The sequence below is a fragment of the Macrotis lagotis genome, chromosome 1 (assembly GCF_037893015.1).
Source record: "Macrotis lagotis isolate mMagLag1 chromosome 1, bilby.v1.9.chrom.fasta, whole genome shotgun sequence".
NCBI lineage: Eukaryota > Metazoa > Chordata > Mammalia > Peramelemorphia > Peramelidae > Macrotis > Macrotis lagotis.
This window is the reverse complement of record NC_133658.1, coordinates 21260084-21284897: the sequence shown is the minus strand read 5'-3', so window position 1 is coordinate 21284897 and position 24814 is coordinate 21260084.

The following is a 24814-nucleotide window of genomic DNA, read 5'->3' as shown; positions in this document are numbered from 1 at the left end:
GAAAAAAATACTCAATTTCAGTTAGAGATGAATAAAAATAAAGATGTAGCTATAAAAAATTGCAATCCTTGTCAGAACCATTTGTTCTTATCTTTTGACATGAGAACAATTTGTTGCTATAGCCATCAAGGTGTTTGAAGCAGGCGCTGTAGCATAGAGTTTGGTCAGCTATCAAAGACATCAAGGTCACCCATTACATACTGGGTCATCACCAGATGTCTAGACTTTTGTCTTGCCACTGGACTTCAACCCCACCTCATTTAAATCCAATTCACAGGCAAACCAAGATCTTACGTGGTGATGTCATTGGTCTTCTTCTACCTACTGGCAGTAAATGGGATTTCCTGTGATTACTAATTCAACACTCTTTCTAATTACATTTGGTCAAGTTTTCTCAAGGAAAATGTAAATTCCTTAAAAGCCATCTGTAAAATGGGAATGAAAACATCAACTATCTTACACAATTATTTTGAGAATCAAATGAGATGTTTGTAAAGCCCTTTACAACCCTTAAAATGGTGGCTATTGCTGTTTTCTTCATGCTTATATCTTATTTGCATGACAGATTTCTATTCATTTATGGGCCAGTTAATTTAACCACTCTCTCACTTGCAGATATTTAGGGTGCTTCCATTTTTTTTTTTTGAGAAAGAAGGGATTTCCTTTGAAATTATATATCATGTTATAATGGGGGGAAAATTGTCCTATGGTCAAACAGGACATGCACCTTCTAGAACAGACCCTGGTTCTTGGATATAAATTCTTCTTGCCCCAAGGAAGCTCTCCAAGACTATCTGCTAAGTCACACAGAGATTTGCAAAGTGATAAGAGGTATCCATATGAATGAGTCCCTAAATCCTTTATATGTTGAAATCATTCCCATTGGACCCATACCTATGTTCTTAAATGCCTACCCTAGCAGATTAGAACCCAGTAATTAGTCTCCAAATCTGACCTGAACTCCATAGGGAAAAAGTCACAGTGAGCGGGGAAGGAAAGTTGCCAAGGTTATCCTCTGAAGGGAAGGATGATGGCTATAAACCAATGATAAGACATCATAGATTGGAGAAATTGACCAAGTGATCTCTTCTTAACCATAGAAGCCCCAAGGGGTTCAGGTTTCTTTTATAATCACTGGTCTATTAAAATATAATGTAAGGACTTTTGACCAAGATAACTCCCTAAACAGGAGACAGTCAGCCAAACTCCCATAAATCTGTTGGGACAAAATCTTGAAGTTGACAATGAGGGGAAATGACCCATGTTGGAGAGGTTGTGGGAGGATTGGAACATTAATGCATTGCTGGTGGAGTTGTGAACTGATCCAACCATTCTGGAGAACATTTTGGAACTATGCCCAAAGAGCAATAAAACTAATTATACCCTTTGACCTAGTAATTCCAATACTAGGCCTATATCCAGAAAAAGAAAGCATTAAAAAAATGGGGACAATCCCATATGTTCCAAAATACCCATAGCAGTTCTTTTTGTAGTGGCAAAAAATTAGAAATTGAGGGGATACTCATCAATTTGGAAATGATTGAACAAGTTAATAGTATATGAATATTATAGAATGCTATTGTTCTATAAGAAACCATAAATGGTCAGACTCTAGAGAAACATGGAACGAATTACAGGAACTGATGCTGAGCAACGGAGCAGAACCAAGAGAACATTCTACTCATTAACAACAACATTTTGGGTTGATCAATCTTGATGGATGCAGTTCCTCTCAAGCAGTTCCGGACATGCCTGTTAGACTGGCTATAGACAATGCTTTCCCCATTCAAAAGAAGAAAAACAAAACCAAAAAAACCCCTTCAGAATTGATGAATACTCCATTCAATTTTTTTTTTTTTAGGTTTTTGCAAGGCAATGGGGTTAAGTGGCTTGCCCAAGGCCACACAGCTAGGTAATTATTAAGTGTCTGAGGTCACATTTGAACTCAGGTACTCCTGACTCCAGGGCCAGTGCTCTATCCACTGCGCCACCTAGCTGCCCCTCCATTCACTTTTTAAAATATTTCCTTTATGTAGTTCTTTCCCTTAACCCTAATTTCTTATACCAAAAATGATTAATCTGTAAACATGTTTAACACAAATTTGTATGTATAATATTCACTTAACTGTTCACTGCTAAGAGGAGGGCTATGGGAAGGGAGGGAATTATGTAACTTAAAATATGTATGTGTATGTGGATGAAAATTTTCATAAAATGTATCTGGAAAAATAAAATATCAATTAAAAAAAGTAATGATCAAGAAATCCAATGAGAAGATTCAATGATTCTTCCTACCATGGGATTGCCCGAGAGGTCAACCAGAAAGCCCTAAGGAAACAGGAAAGATAACTAGAGGCAACAAGAAAGTCCAGAGTGGGATGCCAGGAAGCTCTAGGGATAAGCAGAAGGGTTCTTCTGAGATGTCAGAGAAGACTCTGAATACTAGACCTCAGAGATCCAGGGAGGCCTAACTTCAGGAGGTAGAGGTCAATCCAAGGGACCTAAGTCAAGATCAAACAGAACTGTCCTCCAAGAAGGTACTCTATAAAACTAAAGAATCAAAGGAAAAATGAATTTTCCATAAAAACTACATGAATACCTGAGGGGGGTTGAAGTAAGAGGGTTAAAAATGAAAGTAAAGGGGGCAGCTAGGTGGTGTAGTGGATAAAGCATTGGCCCTGGAGTCAGGAGTACCTGGGTTCAAATCCGGTTTCAGACACTTAATAATTACCTAGCTGTGTGGCCTTGGGCAAGCACTTAACCCCATTGCCTTGCAAAAAAACCTAAAAAAAAAAATGAAAGAAAGAACTGATGCATGCCAGGGCAATTCCAGATTGAGGTAACCTTGTGGGCAAAAGTCTAAAACTAAATGCTGGGGATATAAAAAGAAGGTAAAGATAGTCTCTGCCCTCAGTTTAATCTAATGAGGAGCCTTTTAGCAAAATCCCCTCATATTGAAGATGAGGAAAATGAGGCCCAGGGAGATTGTGATTTCTCCCACAGACACAGTATATATCAGAGGTAGACTATTTGAGAGTTATGTGATGTTTGTCCTTCATGCTTGGACAAGACCATGACATCAGGGAAGCAATGCCATGACAAGCACAGGAATTGGATTTAAATTGGAGGGGGTGCTAAGCCATCCATCTCACTTTCTCCTTCAGAATCATCTGGGTCCAGTGGCCAGATATGGATGAGGACGACTGCAGATGGCCCTGAAGAGGGAATGCAGAGACCAGCTCATAGAAACTCATTTTATCCTGGGGGCAATAAGGAGCCATGGAAGGTTCTAATGAGGTCTAGAATGCACAGCTACAGAACAGATTAATGCAGGGAAGCCCAGGGCTTGGACCTAAGTCAGGGCAAAGGAAGGAACAGGGATGATGATAAAAAAAAATCCTCTTCTGAGGGGGACTCAGATTTAGAGTTGGAAGGGACCTTAGAGATCATCTCATCCAACTTTCCCTACATTTGACAGATGAGGAAACTGAGGCACAACAACAGGAGCATTAGTATTCTTCCCCTACTTTGACTGGTAGGGGATTTGGGTGAGGTCTTTCAGTTGGCATAGGACAGAATTCAAAGCCAGGTCTTTGGGGTCCTGTTCCAGATTCCCTCTCCCCCCTGCCAAATCCATGCTGCCTCTGAGGGGGATAAGAGATACAGGAACAGAAATTCATGGATAGTGAGAGCAGTGAGGGAGAGGGAAGATAGGGTCCAGAAGAGACCTTTAATTGCTCTTTCACTCTCCCCATATCATCCCAGGCAGGGATGTGTGACCAGATACCAACTCTCCTTAATCCCTCTCCAGTCCTGGTCACCAACCTTTTCACAGTGTGTTAGTTCAATAGGATCAAGTATAGAATCCTCCCAATTTAGATACCTTGGAAAGCATCAGAGCCAGAGCCCACAGAAGCCCGATAAGTGGACCCCAAATCCTCTGAGTCCAATTCTCTCCATCTCTAATTAGGAGGGTAGGTCATTCCTAAAGAATTCCCTACTGGAAAGATCAGATACCAAGCTCTAAGATAGGAAGAAATTAACTCAGTCAGCCTACATGGGTCTTGGCACAGGTCCTCTCTCCGCACACTTTATTCTGACCCTTTCCTGTCTGGTTCCCTTCCTCCATCCCTAAGTTTCCTTCATCTCAGCCTTATTAACTGACTGGCAGCCCAGCTCAGCCAGGATCAGCAGACTCCTGTCTAAATCTTACCCATCCTTTGGGACCTAATTCTCTTCCTATCTTCTCCCAGAAGCCTACAGAAGCATCCCAGCTAACCATGCCTATCCTTCCTCTCTGCTCCTCCCATTCATTATCCAGCACATACTCTCCTTGATTGGTCTTTCCCTAGATCTGTATCTGATATTTAATAACTATATGACCACAAGGGCAAATCACTGCCTTCACTTTTAGCATCTGTAAAATGGGGACAAGAATACCTGTAGAACTTACCTTATGGGGCCTTAGTGAGACTCAGCTGATAACTACATTTACATACTTGCCTCTCTATATTTTTAATATAGACTTTAAAGCAAACACCATAGAAATATATGTGGGCTGTCATGATTTTCCCTCAATTAGAACCAAAGACCCTTGAGGGCAGAGTGACCCACATAAGAAGCATCTGATAAAAGTTGCCTTTCACTGAGAGATGCTATGCTTTAAATCATGAGGAGCTGAAGATCATTGTTAAGGACTGATGACCATAATCTGAAGCCACCTTCATTTTTCTGGTCTTATCTCATCAAGCTGGTGGGTTATCCCTGGATCCTAAGCCCTTTCTCATTCTCCTCCTATAGGGGCTTCCTCAACCCAACTGAAATTCTACCAAGGACTTCATATTCCATCTTCTGATTTTGATATTTAGTGACCTGAGTCACTTCATCAAACTTCCCCAGCCTCGGTTCCTTCATTAATAAAATAGGGATGAGTTGGATATGTACAGGGTAGTATCTAGCTTTTTAATTTAATTTATTATTGATATCTTTTGTTTTTATAACATTTTTTCCTAAAATGCCTCTCTCCCTCCCTTTCCCAAAGAACCACCCTGAAAAACAAAAAGTAAAAGAGCAAAGAAAAAAAATTCTGTAAATCTAACCCATATATTAGCCAAGTCTGACATTATATAGTGTTTCACACTCATAGTTCTCCACCTCTGCAAAGAAAAGAAGGGAGAGGTGTATTTTCTTTGGGCCAAGATCAGCTCTAGTACTCTGTGATCTCATAATCTTCCAGAAAAACTTCCCTGATGCTCCTTCCCTGGTCCTACTGACTTCCCCTCCTTACATACGTAATTTTGCTTCTCCTCCTAATACCCCATAGATCAATCCTGTATTCCTTAGTATTAGAGTACTTTCTCACTCCCTCTTCAAATTCAAGTCCTGTTTTTAATTCTTTGAGGAGGGGAGAGAGAGATAAAGAAGACAACTTTGAGTAAATCACATCCTCTCTCTAGGACTCAGTTTCCTCATCTGTAAAATGAAAGGGTTGACCTAGATGGGCATGTCAGGTGCCTTCTAGTTCCAAATCAGCAGTCATCTATGTTTGACTCCTATCTCCCCTGCCACTTAAAACTGGATCTCCCCCACCCCACTAGGGCTTAGGCAGTGCCCTTAGAACACTGCATTTGTTTAGTATGTGTTTCTTAATTGGAACTGAGCATCTCTCCTATCAAAACATGGGTTGCCCCAGTCTCTGAGCCCTGTTTCTGCCTCCAGAGGCTCCACTGTAAAAACAAGGGGATACTGAGGCACGAATGAGGCAGATAAGAGATAGGTTATCAGTAGAGCTTTCCCAGGTCCCACATCTCATACCCCCACTCCTCAGCACCAGGCAAACTCCCTTTGTCTGGGAAATGAGACCTGGCTCTCATTAGCACTTGATAAACCCCCTATTTTCTCCCTTCTCTCCACAGGAGGAGGCCAATGAGGAGAGAACCAGCTGTTGGGAGGAGGGCTGGGGAACAAAAAAAAGCTGTGGGGAGGGAAAGAGAAGGGGAGGAGGAGTATACTGGGCCAAGCCAGTGACTTGCTGGAGGTTAACAGGATTGATTCCAATCAATTAACAAAGGTATACCATTCATTAGACTTTAAAGGATACAGATGTTGTCCCTGCCCTCAAGGAGTTTACAATCTACCAAGATTTTCCTTGTGCCTCCCCCCCAGCTGTTAGTGTGTGTGTGTGTGTGTGTGTGTGTGTGTGTACCCTCCCCCACCATTCACTGTAGATTTAGTATTTTTACATAATTGAGCACATGCTGTCTCCCCCCCCCCAGTCATCCACCTCCTGTAGGATGTAGTCAAGAATGATTGGGTATCTTGGTACCCCAGGAACTCTGCAGAGCCCCTGATAACAGGTGAAAGGAAGGGAATCTCCCTAGAGAGCCCAGATATCTAACACAGAGAAGCATACTAGAAAGCATCTCATTTGTATATGTGGCAATGGGCCTCCATGGAACTTGCTTGGCTGTTGGTAGGTGAGCCCCTGAAGAACACAGGGACTGTATTTTTGTACTTTTTTGGTCCCTCAGGGATTCACACAGATACTGAGTATACAGTAAGTACTCGATAAATGTCTGTCTATTGACCCAGACTCAAGTCCTAGGTCCTGTGGGAAGACTTTCTTATACAGGGTTTAGTCTCAGCAGGTGTTAAATAAATGTGGCCTGAAGTGAGTTGAAACCTCTGGTTGAGGGGCAGCTAGGTGGAGCAGTGGATAGAGCACCAGCCCTGGAGTCAGAAGGACCTTAGTTCAAATCCAGCCTCAGACACTTAATAATGACCTAGCTGTATGGCCTTGGGCAAGTCACTTAACCCCACTGCCTTGCAAAAAAAAATACCTAAAAAAAGAAACCTCTGGTGACACTAATTTCTCCCCTTTAGCTATTAGGATTATAGGAGGGGAGAAGAGAATAAAGGAAATCAACTAATCCAAATCTCATTTTCGAAGAAACCATCCTGGAGAAGGAAAGTGACTGGCTTAGGGTCATACAGCAAGAGACTCCTCCTCATTAATTCAGTTACTTTTATTTCATAATATTTCATATTTCTATATGAACAGAGGGGCAAGAACAGTGAATAGATCACCAGGCTTGGAGTACAGAAAGACTTGAGTTCAAAACCAGACTCAGACACCTACTGGCTATATGACTGTGGCTAAGTCACTTCATCCTGTTTACCTCAGTTTCCTCTTCTGTAAAGTGACCTGGAGAAGGAAATGGCAAAAACCAACCCAGTTCTTTTGCTAAGGAAACCCCAAATGGGGTCACGGAGAGTCATGATTGAACAACAAAAATATGAATAGAGGATAGTCTCTTATTGCTAGAGATTTCCCTCTGGGATGATTTCTAATTTTCTTGTTTGCACATAGTATGCTGTCTCTCCCAAAGAGGGAATGTTTTTGTCTTTCATTATTTCCCCTGGTACTTAGGCACCGCCAAAAGCTGACTTATCTCCCTTAGTCCTATGCCTTACTCTCCATTTGTTGGATATATCTTGCCATTGCAATGAGTCTGAACTTTGGGCCAGCAGGAATTCTCCTTATCTTGTGTCTCTGGACAGTACTATGAAACCCTAGGTTTCTAGTGACTCCCTGAGTCAAGGAATGGAATACTGACCATTTCCTAATAGCAGCCATATTCAGATTATAAAGCAAATATAAAGCTGCCATCATCCTTTGATCCTTAGAGCAGCCTGGAAAAAGGAAGTATTTAGGCATCATTTCAGACCGATTGTTCAGATAAGGAAACAGAGCCAGAGTTCTTTCCCTACATCTATTGATGGGATTTATTGAGGACTTGCTATTGGGTTCATCTTACCCTAGTTGGTCCTATTTGCTCCCAGCAAACTCTTCTACAGAAAGAAAAGGATTCTCAAGCACCTGTTTAGGAGGGGAAGCCTTGATGATCCCTTTATGTCCCCTCTGCCTCTTCCAGGAAGACTTCCCAGACTCACCTTGATTTACCCTCATCCCTCTGCTCCTCTGGCCTTTGGAGGCAGTCTGTGGCCTGAGCCCATCCTGGGATTTGGGCCCTTGGGTCCTGTTATGTTTTTCCTGTCTCCCCAAATACACTGCCCATGCCTCCAAGGCAGAGACTCAGCCTCTGTCTGTGGTTGTTTTTGTGTGTGAACCCCAGGGTGCCTGTCCAATAGTTTGGAGTTGAATGTATGCAGACTGGGAAGGTTGGCGCCCTAGGTAGGAAGATAAGCAGCCAGCCAAGCAGATCCCAACAGAAGCATTCCAAAGAGGGCAGCTCCACAGAAAAGGCACAGAGGGCCCAGAGCCATACAATGAGGCTCAGGAGTCTGGCGTCCCAATTCCAATACTACTTTCTAATTCAGACCAGCCAAGTTACTTCTGATCTGTATTTATGGATTGAATGATCCTCAGTCTCTACTTCCATAAAAGAAATGCCTGAAGAATGAGTAGATATTCCCTAAGGTACCTTCCTTCTACCTCCAGGGTTGTAAGCTCTTAAAAAGAAGGAATTAAGGAGACTTGATACACCCTCAGAACAAGGAAGAATATACAAAAGGTGACTAGAAAGGGATGAAGAATGAAACACAAAACTATATATACTTGAGATAACCAAGCTGGATCCCTAAGAAGGACAGAGTTGAAGGACTGTGAATGTGAAAGCAAATGTATTATCTATCATCTTTCTATCTATCTATCCATATATCTATTCATCTATCATCTATTTATCTATCCATCTGTCTGTCTGTCTATGATTCTATCTTATCTGTCTATCTATGATTCTGAGAAATGAGCAGAGGACCCAAAAAGGGACCAGATCTCCAGAGAGGGGCTGTAGGAACTTCCAGAGGGGAAGGGAATAGTGGGGTAAAAATAGGAGCTTTGGAGAATCCATAGGCTGGACCTACAGTCTCTGGGTAATACTGAATCTTTACAAGAAGGTAATGTCAATGGAGGAAGTCTTTCTTGCCTCCTTTGGCAGCCTGGGTGAGGAGAGCTTTGAATAATCCATAGGCTGGACCTACAGCCTCTGGGTAATACTGAATCTTTACAAGAAGGTAATGTCAATGGAGGAAGTCTTTCTTGCCTCCTTTGGCAGCCTGGGTGAGGAGAGCTTTGAATAATCCATAGGCTGGACCTACAGCCTCTGGGTAATACTGAATCTTTACAAGAAGGTAATGTCAATGGAGGAAGTCTTTCTTGCCTCCTTTGGCAGCCTGGGTGAGGGGAGTCAGTACGGTGTGCCCAACCTCTGGCCAGATGCTCAGAGAAGTTAAGACTCTAACGGTAGGCCTGATTCTAGAAGTTGGTAAAACAAAAGGAAAGAAGGCTGGGGCTTCCCCTTTTACTATTCCCCCCAAGTTGGTATCTACTGTCTATCCAACACTGCAGACTGCCCCACCTAAAAGAAAGATCCATTGAAAGCCTTCAGATCAGATTACCTGCTCTCTTCAGAAAGGTGTAGGGGAGAGAGAGGGAGAGGGGAAAATGTGGAACTCAAAATCTTATTTTAAAAAATGAATGTTGAAAATTGTCAAAAAAAGAAAAAAGAAAATTGTCTTTACTTGTAATTGGAAAAAACAAAATACTATTTACATTTTTAAAAATAAAGTCACTTTGGGGTGGGGATAGATGGGGAAAGGGGAACAATACAAGGGTTTCTCCATTACTCCCCTGACAAGCACCTGAACGATGTAATGACAATGCTGTAGCCCAGGAAGGGCTGTTTGACAGGTGGACTGTTGCTCCAATTTAGGATAAAATTTTCACTGAGCATGGAGTCATTCACACCTCCTCCACCTGACTCAGACTCCTGGGGAGGGAAGGGATTCTGGCTTCTGGGAGGTTGTCAGGACAGAATGGGAGAGGGAAAGTGGGAAGAGGCCAGAGAGCCCTGGATTAGGAACTGGAATTCCAGACTCCATTCCACCAGTTACTAGTAGTCATTGGCTTCCATGAGACCCCAGTTTCCTCATCTAAAAAATGACAGGGTTTAGGGAGATAACCTCGGAAGCACCATGCTATTCCAAGTTCTATGGACCATATGAATGGAGGGCAGGGGTTTAAAGACAGAGGTTTAAGGATACAGACAAAGGAAACCAGAGGGAACACTGGAGAAGGGGTCAAGTGAAGAGGGAGGGAAATTGAGACTGATGGGCAAAGACAGAGGTGTGAATATTAGGAAGGAAGTCTGGGACCAGGAGCAGGTGGCCCACTCAGGCATGGAGGTCCCATGCTTAAGGCTTTCAGAACCCGGGAGCCTAGCCAGTCTTGCCAGATGTGGGCAGTAGCTCTTCAGGGCGGATTCCCTGCTCTGCCCCACTAGGGGGTGGCTGGGAGTGATTAGTCTCAGGTGTGAGGGGGAGGGATTGGCAGCTTGGTCTGCAATACATCAGAGGTGTGAGATTTCCCAGGAAAGGATAAAGAGCCCAGCATGGTGGCCTGGGGCGGGGGGGGGGGGGTATGGAGGGAGGAGCAAGAGGGGGAGGGGGATAGCTCCCCCTTAGGAAATTAGGCTTGATTGTGCTGGTTCGGAGGGTGGAAGGGAGGGGTCTGTCTTCTCAGAACTTTCATCTAGGGTCCCACCTGTCCCCAAGTGACCCCTCCCCAAGCCTCCTCCTCTTCTTTCTTCTCCATCCTTTTCTCTTCTCTTATCCCCAGCTGCTTTCCCAGACTCCCAAATGAGTCCCATTCTCTTCACCTTCTCCTCCTACCCCCACTCACCCATCATTGAGCCCACCCCCTGCAGGTGGATAGACTGAAGCCTTCCAATTTGAGCTCATCATAAAGGCTCAGGTGGGATAAAAGTTCTTTCTGAAAAGTGTCCCCCTATCTATGGTTTCCCCCTTGTTGTCATTCTTAATTAGCAGTGATCTCAATTCAAATATACTGTGTGACCCTGGACAATTCACCTCACTCCTCTAGGACTCAGATTTTTCTTTTGTAAAATGCAGCAAAGCCCCTAGCAATTCTAAATCTATGATCCCTAAGGCAGTTAGGTGATGCAATGGATAGAGCACCTTCACTGGAGTCTATGATCTGAGTTCAAATCCAATCTCAGACACTTGATATAGTAAATATCCCAGGCAAATTGCTTAATTCCATTGCCTCACCGAAACAAATGAAAAAATTCTCTGCCCCAATCCCCTAAACTGTGACTTGATCTCTCATATTTGACATTACTGGTCTCATTGACTAATCCTCTTTGAGGATTCTGTCCTCTTAAAATGTTCATAAGATCACAGACTTAGAAGTGGAGTGATTCCAGATTTGACCTATTACAGGTAAAGAATTGAGGCTTTTCAGAGGTAAAGCAATTTGCTAGAGGATCACTTATCTAGTGAGGGAGTGAGTGGTGATGGAATCTAAGCCATCTATCTTTCCTTACTGGGCACTGTTGTTGGAGTATTCATCACCTTTCAGTCCTCTTTACCTCCACCTCTGATAAATACATGGACCTGTAGACTTAAACACTGCTTTCATCCAAGCCTCTGAGATCAAAGGTAACCTGTGTTGGACCAACAAAAGATCCTTTTGGCACTTCAAGGGAGATGTCCCTCCAAATCGACTGCCATTGACTATCATTACAGCTGCTCTGAGTTGGATCATTCAACCAATTGTGAAGATACCTGACTGGGCTTTCAGTTAGCCCATATCTCTCCATCTTGCTCATGAGATTATAACGACAGATTGTCAACTGCTTTGTTGAAATTAAGACAAATTCTATCTAAAGAATTTCCCTAATCTGACAGCCTAATAAATCTGTCAAAAAAAAAGGAAATAAAGTTAATATGGCCTGGCACATTCTTCACAAAATCATATTGAGTCTTTTTGATCATTGTTTCCTTTTCTACATATCTGCTAACCATCCCTTTAATGATATATCCTAGAATGTTACTGGAAATTGAAGTCAAGTTCATTAACCTATAGTGCTGTCTCTCTTTTTTTGAAACTGGGATCATAGATTTAAATCCATAGGAGCCTTGGAAATTACCTAGTCCAGCTGGTTCTATATTACAAATAAGGAAAATGAGGAAATCGAGTTGATAATATTAGATCCATACTTCAATGGGGTAAAAGACTTCAAGACAACCAGTTTCCTGGCAGATGCACCTATCTCTTTGGATGGAAAGTCACCCCTTCCTTTTCCAATAGAATCATTTAGGTTTTCTTGTGTCAACTTCTGGGATCCTGCCTATTCTTTCTCTGAAGTCTTTGAATCGTTTTCCCCAAGTCTAGGGTGTAACCTTTCCTTCTGTGTTAGCATAATCACTCCTAAAGTTTCCCTTGTTTCTTCTTCATCAACTGGATTATCTGTTATCATTGAGTTTTTTGCTTTAAGAACAGAAGACTAAGGGGGTGTTTATTAATTAAGGAACAAAAATGAGTAACTTTAATTCTGGTAGGCAGCTATATGACCTAGTGGATAGACCTTGGGATCTAGAATCAAAAGTCCTGAATTCCCATTCAGCCTCTGACACTCACTTACTGGTGTGACCCATTCTTCCTCACTTTCCTCCCAGGATTTTTATGAGGATCAAATGAGATAATATTTGTAAAGTGCCTGCAAATCTTAAATGCTTCATAAATACTAGCTATTATTATTATTTTTTCCAGTTGGTGTTAAACCAAGCTACTCATCTCCTAACAGAAAAGGGAATGGGCACAAGGTGCCAAAAGAGATAAATAGTAAGACTGGCTAATGTGTGTGAAGACATTTTTCTTGATTAAGCATGTTTGTTACAAAGGTTTTCTGTTTTCTTTTTTCTTCTTTTCATGGTTGAGAAGGGGATGAATCAAAGAAAGAAGGGGGACTAGGACTAGGGAAGTTGTCCCCCCCAAAATGAAAAGAAAGGATCATTAAGTAATTTTTTTTAATTCACTGAAGAGAACAAAAATCCAGACAGAAGCCCAGACAATTAGGACAGCTTTGAAAGTTCCATGTTCGTTTTATTATATACTTGAAAAGTATAGTACAAACATCCAGCTTCATTTACAATCCCTTTTCTACTCTGCATATGGATGTATTCATTTTATTTAGTATTTATTAAGTTCAGAATTTCTAAAAAATAAAATCCTCTTTAAAAAGTTAGAAGTTATTGCTTTAAAAAAATTTACCCAAAGTTTCTTGAATGAGGGGTAGGGCTGATTAACCTGAGAGATTCCTTCCATTCCTGGGAGATTCCTTTGTTAACTCACAGGTAAAACCCTCCCTACCTATTATGGAGTTTACTGATGATAGTATAATGTTTTATAGTTTCTGAGGTTCCTTAACATACTTAATGTGATTTAATTATCACCACACCAAGATTATTGTTTAGCTGTTTCAGTTGTGTCTGAGTTTTCTTGGCAAAGATACTGGAGAAGTTTGCTATTTCCTTCTCCAGCTAACATCCCTATTTGAAGCCTCAATTATGATGACCATTTCACAGTTGAAAGTGAAAAGGGACTTTCCCAAAGTCATACAACTGTGTGCCAATATTAAATCCAGCCAATTAAGCAAACAAGGCTTTATTGGTTTGAGGGAAATGAGGATTTTAGCACCTATCATTTCTAATATTAGCTCTACAGTGGTTTTTAGAAGTTTGACTAGGATTTGTTGAGGACTTGCTACTTCTCAGCACTGTAAGCCAAGAGGGGAATGAAGAAGACCATAAAATATGACCCCTACCAGATGTAACCTTAGTCTTGCATTTTCAGCAATTTTTATTAAAAAATTGATGATCTAAAACTGGGGGCTAGATCTCACTTGTTGGATAAAGGAAATAAGATGTAAGAAGTTATTGAAAGGTTGGAAGGATTGTATGATGGAGGAGAGGAAAAAATTTATACTAAGATATTTTTAACATTATAAAAAGAAACAATTTTGGAAGTCTCAAAAACTCTGATCAACTAAAAGATGAACCAGAATTCCAGAAAACAGATGATGAAGAGTGCACCCCTTTTTAACAAGGAAATATGTATTTTTGGACGAGGCTGATGGTGGAATTTGTTTTTCTTGACTATACATATTTGTAACAAGTTTTTTTGTTTTTTTGTTATGGGCAAAGGGAGGGAGGGGAGAAAATAAATATTATATAAGAATAAAATTTAATTTAAAAAATAAAAAAAAACCTATATTGATTTTTCCCACCCTGGAAACTTTTTTGGAGTAGTCAATCAATACACATTTATTAAGCACCTTCAGTGTACCAGACACTAGACTAAGGGCAGGAAATATTTCTTTGTTTTGTTTTTGATGGAAAGTGGGAGAGGTTAGTATTTAGAAAAGAGGTGAGTTAGTGAGCCACCTTTCTCAGGTCTCCTCTGACTTCAGCTTCCCAAGGCCCACCCCTTCTTCTGGTCTGGTTGGGGGAATGGGGGGGGGGATTCGGAAGTGGGAGTGTTGGTTTATGGGGGGAGGGGATGGAGCAGCTCCAGTTTAAGAGCTAGGAAAGCCTCTGCATCCCAGATTCCCAGGTGCCTGGGGCTCCCAGGGCTCCCGGCCCCTCCTCAGCCTCAGGGTGCTGCTGGTACGAGCTCCGAAGGTCCCAGGGTGAGAGGTGCCCTGAGTCTCCAAGCCCCATTAGCACCCGCCCATTTTGCATATGAATGACTCATTTGGCTTGGAGCTGGTGGGCAGGGGGTCGCCTTAAAAAGCTTCGGAGCCCGCCCCCGACTTCCAGACTAGCTGGCTTGGCCTGGGAAGGAAGGGCCGGGAGCGGAGAGCCGTCCGCCTCCAGCTTGGGCTGGCACCTGCCCGCCCACCCCCATCCCTGGACCCTGGTCCACCCGGGCTGTCTTCTGGGATCCCGGCCGGCCCCCGCCCCTGACCGTCGGACCTCCGACGGCATTCCTCTCCACCGGCCCGACGCCCAGGTGAGCCTGCCCTCTGCACCATCTCTCTTCTTTCCACCCTTCCAGTCGCCTGTCTCTTCTCCAAGGCTAACCCTCCCTCTACATTCTCTTTATCCTCGATTTTCCCGATTGCTCTAGGTTCCGGGCCTTCGCCACCCTAGGTCCCCTGGCTCCCGGGGCTTCTCCAGGGTGCCCCAGCATGATCCAGAACTATGAGAGCAGACGTCCCTCCGCCCCTCAGCGCCCCTTGGATTCCTCCAAGTTGCCCTTCTCCATTGACTCTATCTTGGCCCAGGCCAAGCCTCAGCCCCTGGAATCCCCTCGGCTTTCTACCTTCTTTGGCCTGGCACTCCGAGAACCCTTGACCTCTCCGTTCACCCCGAATTGGCGGCTGTCCTGCGACTTTTCCGGGACTTGGGGTCCCCCCTTGTCCAATCTTTATGTTTACCAGCCTGGCCCCAAGCCCCTGCTGCCGGCGATCCACGCTGCGGGCGCCTTTCCTGACATCCCCTGCCCTGTGCAAGGTAAGGGCCGGGCATCCTTCTGTCGAGCTCCCTGGGTCCGGATTCCAGGGGACCCTGGGCTGGAGGGTCGTGGGGAGCCGGGTACCTCCGACGCCTGGGGGTGGAATACAAAGGAAAATCATTCCCTTGCTAGCTTGGAGACGCTGGGGAGGATGAGTGGGAGGCTGTCCTCCTTGTGAGGAGTGGGGAAAGGGGAAGGAGACTTGAGAGCACCAGGGCGGGGGCTGGGGGGGATTTTGAAGGGAGAGGAAGAGGGAAGTGGAAGACAGTTTCCAGGGTCTAGACGTGAAGGCTCCCCACTCCTCCGAAGCTGGAAGGCAGCTTAGAGATCATCGGACTCAAAGCAGGATTCCCATCCCCTGATTTGATGTACCCCCTAATCCATGGAGCTCCCTGCCTTTCCCCATGCATAGAGTCAGAGACACACTTGGGTTCTGTGGCCAGGGGCTCGACATTCCAACAACCGCCTTCCTACATTAAATCAAACCACACTCAAGAAACAGCTGTAGCTCCTCAGGCTCTTCACAATGAACATCTCAGCAGCCTTGGGAGGTGGGTTCGAATATTTTCCCATTTTACAGTTAAGGAAACTGAGGCAGGCAGATGTAGAAGGACTGGACCAGGCTCACATGACTATTAAGTGTGAGGCTGGATTTGAACTGACGTCTTCCTGAGTCCGGACCAAGTGCTCTAGCTACTTTACCATTCATCCGGTCTATCTGGAATTCAAGGTCCCTTCCTTTTTAATCTTAGTTAAAGCTGTATCTACTCCCCCCCCCCCCCATCTTTTCCCTGCCTTCTAGAAAATTTCAGTCACATAAGCTATTTACTTCTAAGCCTAGTTCAAGTCTGACTTATATTGAAACCCTCAGTGACTCAGCTTGTGGTGATCCCCAAGGCTCCTCTTTCACCCCACTTACTCTGAACCAGGGACTTTAAACCCAGAGTCTATGATTTAGTTTTTTTTATTTTGATTATTGTAATAATTGTAATGATTTTATTTTTTGTATTGTATTTGCCACATTTTATTCTGTATCCCAAAGAGAGATCCTTGGGCTTTTCCATCTTGCCAAAGAGGGGTCATGACAGAAGATCTTAAGAACCCTTAGGCTAAAAACAAGCAAAGGTTGTATTTAGGTAGTATTGTGTATAAAGTATTGTGGGGCGCCCAGTGATGAAGTGGATAGAGTACTGGACCTGAAGTCAGGAGGACTTGAGTTAAAATTCAACCTTAGACCCTTACTAGCTGTGCTAAGTCATATCACCCGGTTGCCACAGTTTCCTCATTTGTAGAATGAGCTGGAGAAGGAAATGGCAAATCACTTCAGTATCTTTGCCAAGAAAACCCCAAAAGGGGTTACAAAGGGGTAGACACAACTATAAAAAAAAAAAAGACTAAATGACAAAAATGTTGTTTGTTTGGTTTTTTTTGCTTGTTTGTTCTTTGCTCCAAATAGCCTTGTGAGGTAGGTTGGCCCTGCCATTCTCTATCCGTATTTTTAGAAGTAGAGGCAAGAAGACAGAGTGTATAGAATGAGGCAGTTTAGCAAAGTAGACCAAATCTGGGCTTTAAGTGAGGAAAATCTGAGTTAAAATGTAGCCATACTAGCTGTGTGACCCTGGGCAAGTCACTTAACCTCTGTCTACTCCAATTCCTTCCATGGTAAAATGGACATAACCTTAACTTGTCTCCCAGGGTTATTGGGAAGATCGAATTCCAGAAGTCAAATCCACAAACATTTATTGAGCACCTACTATTTACTAATCCTGTTAAACCCCTGAGAAAGGCAAAAAAAACCCAACTTCAGCCTTCAAGAAGGTCTCAGTCTAATGGGGAAGACAAGATGTAAATACTCCGACAGAAACTAGATAGAGACTGGAGAAACTGGACCCGAATCTCTCTAGCCTTAAAGGGAGCTTCTTGCAGAAGGGAAGAGTTCTATTGAGGCTGGAGAGGGAGATTTACAGGCCTGGGGGGTGGCAAGTCTTATTCAAAGAGCTGCTAGGGCCATGGGGTAATGTGTTTTGGAAACAAAGTGCTGTATAAGTGGCAACCATTATTATGGAATGCTGGCCTTGGAGTCCGGAAGGAGGAGGTTCAGTTCCCCACCCCCAAGCCCCACCCCCCACTTACCAACTGTGTGACCCTGGGCAAGTTAATTAACCATTATGGATCTCCAGGCACTCTTTGGGACTTTCCTTACAGTCAATCTGCATTTTTAGGGGAGTCTACCCCAGCAGGGGAGGACATCTAACAGCCCCCAAGAGGGAGGTCTGCTTGTCTCATGCAAAATTCTCCAGGGCCAGGACTTGTTGGACTTCCTAGAAAGAGTCTAGAGACCTTGGAGGACTAGTCGGACCCCTACATCAAAGGGAGTCTCCTTCTAACATGGCCTCCAGGTCCTCCATTAAGGGGGGAGCCTGGCCTTTGCATTTCTGACAGCTCTAATTCTTAGGAAGATTCCCAGAAGGTCACCAGCAATTTGCTTCTGGATACCTTAAACCTATGGCTAGGGGCAGCTAGGTGGTGCAGTGGATAGAGCTGACTCCAGAGTCAGAAGGACCCAAGTTCAAATCTTACCTCAGACACTTAATAATTACCTAGCTGTGTGACCTTAGGCAAGTCACTTAAACCCGCTGCCTTGTAAAAACCAAAGCCAGAAACAAAAAACCTATCACTGCAGGTTCTCTGGCCTTGCCTCAAACAGAGCAAATCTATCCTTAGTCTTGTTTTCTCAGGCTTTTCCCTTGGCTTTTCTCCAGTCTATTTTCCTAGAGATGGTTTAGTCCTGCTGTCTCCCTTGGCTCCCCCTTCCCCTTCTCTCTGTCTGTCTGTATCTCTCGAGCTCTCTCTCAGTCTCTGTCTCTCAATCCCTGTCTCTATTTCTCTCTTCTCTCCCCCTCTACTCCCTTCTCCTATGTCTCTCTCCGTATCTGGCCTTCTCTCTCTCTCTCTCAGTCTCTCAGTCTGTCTTTATGGAAAAGGCCTTCCCTGCCTTTGCCTCTTCTCATTCCCCTTGTTTTTGTATTTTCTTCTACACATCCATGTTGTTTCTGGTCCCCCTCCCCTTGCCCTTACCCTCAACCCAAAGAGATCTAAGTTTCCTAGAGTGTAAGGCTCCCCGAGAATAGGCACTGTGTTCTGCTCACTGACTGATTCCACCCCACCTCTCTTCCATATGATAGCCCTTTAGATTCTGGGTGGCAGACCTCACCTTCTCCTTAGTCTTTTCCAGCCAACAAAATCCTTCTTTGACAGGTACTTTGGACCTTCATCCTCCAGGATGTCTTTCGCTAGACCCTCACCAGTTTATCAGCATCTTGAAATTGTGAGGTCCAGGACTGAACCCCACTCCAATCAGAGTATAGGAGAATTATCTTTTTATTCTTGGAGAGAGGGTTTTTTTAAATACTTTTATCACTTTTTCAGCTAATTTCATAATGCCTAATATACAGTAGGTACTTAATAAATGCTGGATTGACTTTAAACACTTCTGTGAACCCTCAAAGAGTTTGAAAATGGAATGAGATTAAAAAGCACTATATGAAACTTAAAGTGCTACATAAATAAATGCTATTAATAATTGTTTCAAGGGGCAGCTTGGGGATACAGTGGTTAGAGAGACCCTTGAGTCAAATCTAACCTCAGATATTTGGCATTTTACTAGTTGTATTACCCTGGGCAAGTCACTTAACCCCATTGTCTCACAAAAAAAAATGCTTCAATAAATGCTATTATTAAGCAAATCCAAGTTCAAATTAGACTTTTACAGATTTTCTACTTTAGGTTAGAAGGTAATCCTGAAGCTTGAACTAGAAAGCCACTCTCCCATTCCAGCTGTTGTAGAGATCAATTCACCTCCCTCCCTGGGTTCCCACTTTGGTGGGACACCCCCTCCCCCTTCCCTCTTTTCTGCCAGTCCACAGCTGTCTTAATTGAGCACTCTGGTCTTTTTACAAACACCTTCCTACTCTCTATTTAAACATCTGGAGGTAGGAGCTAGTTAAATCTGCGCAGTCAGCTGACCCAGACGATCCTGTGGGATTTTCCCTGTGTGGGGCCACTTGAGAGAAGAAGGGAAAACCCAATTAGTTCAGGTTGATTCCTTTAACAACACTTTTTTCAGGGTAGGCTCAGAGCAGAAACCTAAGGTTTTGGAAGCCCCAGCTGGGCAAACCTCTAGGAAGAGTTTCTGGTTTTCTCCAACTGGCTTTCAGGGAATCTCTAGCCTAGAACTCTCCAAAAGGGAAACTGAGGTAGCCCAAATGCTTGGCACACCTCAGCTGTTCAATCTGTATTGAATGTTGTAGAGTTTGTGTGTGTGTATGTGTGTATGTGTGTGTATAGTGTGTGGTGTGTGGATGGGTAGCTGTGTGGATGTGTAGATATATGTGTGTGTGTAGGGTGTAAATGTATGTGATGTGTGGTGTGTCTGTGATATGTGTATGTGTGTAGATGGGTAGTGTGTATGTGATGTATATGTAGCGTGTTTGTGGTGTGAAAAATGTGTAGATGAGGTATAGGTGTGTGATGTGTGTGTGTGCTTTCCCCTGGGCCTCCATGATCACCAGAGACCACTTTCCTTGAAGTCTCACCCAGCTCTCTGAGGACAGGGACATTTGTAACCCTTTCTCCCTCCTTTCCTACCCAAATTTCACTGATGGAGGTAACACCAAACCCTTTGTTCCTCTCTCTCCTGTTTGTGTCTGTTGACTGGTATTGGGGGTAGGAGATTGAGTGTGTAGTTTAGGATTGCAGCTTTTCTAATTTCTGAACCAAACCCTTGGATCTGCTCTAACCATTCATCTCTGACCAGAGAGAAGGGAAGAAATCAAGAAGAAAGATCATGATTAGCTTTAGGCAGAGTACAGATCAGATCATGTCCCTCCCCAGGTCAAGAAGCTTCCATAGGGCCCTGGAGTCAGGAGGACCTGAGTTCAAATCTGGCCTCAGACAATTAATAATTACTTAGCTGTGTGACCTTGGACAAGTCACTTAACCCCATTGCCTTGCAAAAAAAAAAAGAAGCTTTCATGATTCTATTTTCCCTCTAGGAAAAATGACAAACTCTTCTGCTCTGGCCCTTTAAAGCCTGCCCCAGTCTGTATCCAGAAGCTTTCCAAACTGATTACATGCTATTTCTCCTCATGCATTCTGTTCTGACCAAAATGACCTATATCCTGTTGCTCCGAAATTCTGACTGCCCCCCATGACAGGAACACCTTCTCCCCTGCCTCTTGTGCCTTTTGGGATTCCTGCTTTTTAAAAATCAAGGCTCAAGGACCAGATCCTCCCCTCAGTCATGTGTGATAGTGTGTTCCTCAAATTTCTTGGTGATTATTTTGCATAAATTTCATGTTTTTGTAATTTGTTAGTCAACAAATATTTGAGTGTTTATTATTTGCCAAGATGGAGGAAAATCAAAATAGTCCCTGTCATCATGCAGATACCTATGAGATATATAAGTGAATGGGAGGAAATATAAGAGGGGATGAGAAAGGTGGTATATGGAACCAGAAAGGCTAAAAGTGGGGGCCAGGAGGAAGAGCCAGTGTCCCTCCAGGTGTGGACAACCAGTACAAAGATCCAGAGAGATAACAAATGAAATGGTATGGTTGAGGACCTCCTGGTAGACCAGCTGGCTAGTTGAGTGAGTAGGTGAATAAGTGGATGGAAGTCAAGTATGAAGGCAGGTAGGGAGGCCATAAGGGCTTAGTTAAGAAGAAAGGTATAAGGGGCAGCTAGGCGGCTCAGTGTATAAAGCACTGGCCCTGGAGTCAGGAGTACCTGGGTTCAAATCTGGTCTGACACTTAATAATTACCTAGCTTTGTGGCCTTGGGCAAGACACTTAACCCTGTTTGCCTTGCAAAAACCTAAAAAAAAAAAAAAAAGGTATATCTCCCCTTCTCCACAGTAGGATGCAAACTCTTTGGGGGCAGGGATCATTTCATCTCTGTCTTTATGTCTCCATTGTTAGCATAGGGGAATTCCGGGTATACAATAGGGACTTATTAAATGCATGTTGCTTACTTGCTTTGCTTAGGAGGGTGGAAGGTAGGGCCTAGATTTGCTCAGGGTTGCCTGCTTTTTTATTCCTAGGCCTGGAGCTGGCTGAGCACTCAGCCCTGCAAGGACACTTGACCTGGGGCCAGGCTGACTCTCTGAACAAGATCAGTGGAGCCTCCAAATCAAGCCGGAAGAGGAGTCGAACCGTGTTCAGCTCCGAGCAGCTGGACGAACTGGAGAAGGCCTTTGCAAAACAGCCATACCTGGTGGGGATGGAGAGAACCCAACTAGCTAAGCAGCTTCATCTCTCCGAGACCCAGGTGAGATGCCCCAGTCCTCATCTCCCCACCTTCCTGTTCATACATGGTTGGAGGATGGGCAGTCTTGCTCTGTGTGACCCCAGAATGTCACTAGATGATGAGCTTAGCCTGTCATTGAATGGCAGGACGTGTCGTCTCTGGGTCCTTTGCCTTTCCTGCTCTGAGGCACTCTTACCCCTGTCTCAGCATACATGTACAATTGATATAATCTTTTAGAATCACAGAAAAAAGGCTTCCTTCCAAAGGAGAAAGACTTAGGATGAAGACAGGCTTCCAGATAGGGGAAGTTGGTTGTTGGGAAATATAGGAGAGAAAAGTTGGCAAAGGGTTTTTGAGTTAGATTGTGGTAAGCCTTAAATACCAGGCTAAGTTGATCCCAAGATGCTTCCCCGGAGCCAAGCCTAAGTGAGTGGTATTCTATCCATTGCTTTTGATTATCCGTGAAGTCAAGTCAACTAGGTGGTGCAGTGGATGGAGCACTGGCCCTGGAGCTAGGAGGACCTAAGTTCAAATTCAGCCTCAGACACTTAATAATTACCTAGCAGTGTGATCTTGGGCAAGTCACTTAACTCCATTGTCTTGCAAAAACAAAACAACAAAAACTGAGACCTAAGGAATGAGGAGGCTTGGAGAGATTTATAAAAACCTGAGTTATCCATGAAGTTGCAACTCATCCCCAAACCTGCTTTGTGCCTTCAAAGTTCCCACCTCTCTTCTTTGTAAGGTGACCCCAGAGTTCCCCTGGTATCTGTCCCATGGAGATTCGGGGGCTTTTCGGGTGACCTCTGGTCCTACCCTCTCCTACAACACAGGTGAAAGTGTGGTTCCAGAACCGCAGGATCAAGGGTCGGAAGCAAAGCCTGGAACAGAAGAAAAAAAAGCTGCCCAGCCTGGCCAAGGTGTCCCTTTCCCCACCCATGTCGCCCCAGGAGCCCAGCAGTAGCAGCGGAGAAGACAAAGACAGTATGTTGGCACTGCCAGCTGAAATATATCTATCCCCCCTCAGTCACCACTGATGCGGTGTGGATGTGGGTTGTTCAGTCGGGTTTCCCTTCCTTTCTCTCCCTCCTCTGGGGTAACACTCAGGGACCACCAGGGCTCCCTCTAGCAGTTCTCCATGGACTCCTGTCTCTTTCCCCAGACTTTAAACTCCCCTTCCTGTGAAATGGAAAGCTCAGGTTGGGCTTTCATCCTTAATATCAGGGAGAGCAAAGAGTAGAAGTAGGAAATGTCAACCAGACAAGTATTGGGCCCAGTTTCTTACCTCTTCTCTTGTCTTCCCTCTATCCCTGATTTCTCATTTGCCAGACCTAAGAGAGCAGCTAACTCCTGTATAAGTGAGGTTGATTTCCCAAGTCTCTTTGGTCATCGGATCATCATTCGAGAATACTTGAACCCATGGTCCAAGACAAATTTCTTCACTCGCTAGGCTTTCAGTTTCCTTGGGACAAGATCCCTCTTTATATTGGGAAGTTCAGATTACAGATCTAGGCCTGGGAGGGACCACGGAAACCAGTCCTGATTTGTTCATTTATGGGATGATGAAACTGAGGTGGGAGCAAAGTGGCAGAGCCAGGATTTTTATCATGTTGGCCTGCCACCCCCCACCCTTGCGCAGCCTTTGCTTGCAAGCCCACTCTTCACTCTGTTCAAGTGTCTTCCAAGGACTGGAGAAAGAGACACAAATGTCTGGAATTGGGGCCATTCCACATTCATGCTTGAGTTTCTTAACAGGGTCCTCCCCTCTGCCCAGGACTCCTTTTAATTATTCTTTGAATATTAGAGTGGAGGTGGAAGGTGAAAGAAAACATTTTTTTAACTTAAAACTAAACAAACAGATAAGGAACTGAGTAGGGTCTGGAAATACAAAGGCAAAAAACCCAATTTCCTCCCCTCAAGTAGTTTACATTCTACTAGAAGGAAAGATAATGTACCACAAAGTAATTTTAAGATGTTGTGGTTCACTTGTCTTAACTTTCTGTGACCATTTGGGGGGGAATTTTCTTGGCAAAGATAGTGGAGTGGTTTGTTTATTGCCTCCTCCAGCTCATTTTACAGATGAGGAAACTGAGGTCTACAGATGAGGAAACAGGGTGAAGTGATGTACCTGGGATCACACAGCTAGTTAGTGTCTGAGGCTAGATTCAAACTCAGGAAGATGAGCCTTCCTGACTCCGGGTCTGGGGTTCTATCCACTGACCCACCCAGCTGCTCTATTTTGAGTGGGAGGGTAGTCATAATTTGGAGGAAGCAGGAAAGGCCTTGTGAAGGAGATAGGTATTCCGTAGGGCTCAGGACATTGTAGGGACTTGAAGGCTCAGGTGGAAAGGGGGACCCATGTGAAAAGTCATGAAATAATGGATTTGGGGGAAATGAATAAAAGGCCAGTCTGAGTTCACTGAGCATACAGTAGGTGCTTAATAAACGCTTGTTGATTGACTCAATGGGATAGAGTATGGGAAGGGGAATACTATGAAATTAGACTGGAAAGGGGATCATAGGAGTACCCAATAACTCAACTTTGATTCTTTGATCCCCAAATAAATGAAGCCAATCCTGGCTCCCAACATGAATATTCTCAAGGGGGGAGTCTCTAGGGAGGTGGAGAGATGGGGAGGGCCTGACCCCAACCAGGGCTCCAAAATTCTCAGTTTTCCACACAAGATTTGTGATCTGGCTGGGTCTGGGGCAGATCCAGGAGCAGGGATTGGATGCTGCAGAAAGAATAGATACTATTCTTTAGAACCAAGCTCATGAGACAGTTATAGTGGTGCATAGGACCCTTAATAACCCATTCAGACCCTGCCCAGGACATCAATGTCTGCTCCCCCCCCTCAATGCTATATAAACTTTGAGACCAGGACTAGCTCTGCCTCACTCTTCTCACTCCTTTCTCCATTTTTATCAATGAGGAAACTGAGGCAGACTGAGGTTAAGTGACTTGCCCAAGGTCACACAACTAATAAGTACCAGAGGCTGGATTTGATCCTGGGTCTTGACTCCCAAGTCCACCTAGCTTGATATAGCATGACCTGAGACAAGTCGCTTCACTTGCTCAGGCCTCAGTTTCCTCTGCTGTAAAATAAGGGGTTAGGATGTGTTGCCCTGGGGAGCTCTGCATCTGTGTGTCCACACCTGTCTTTATCAAAG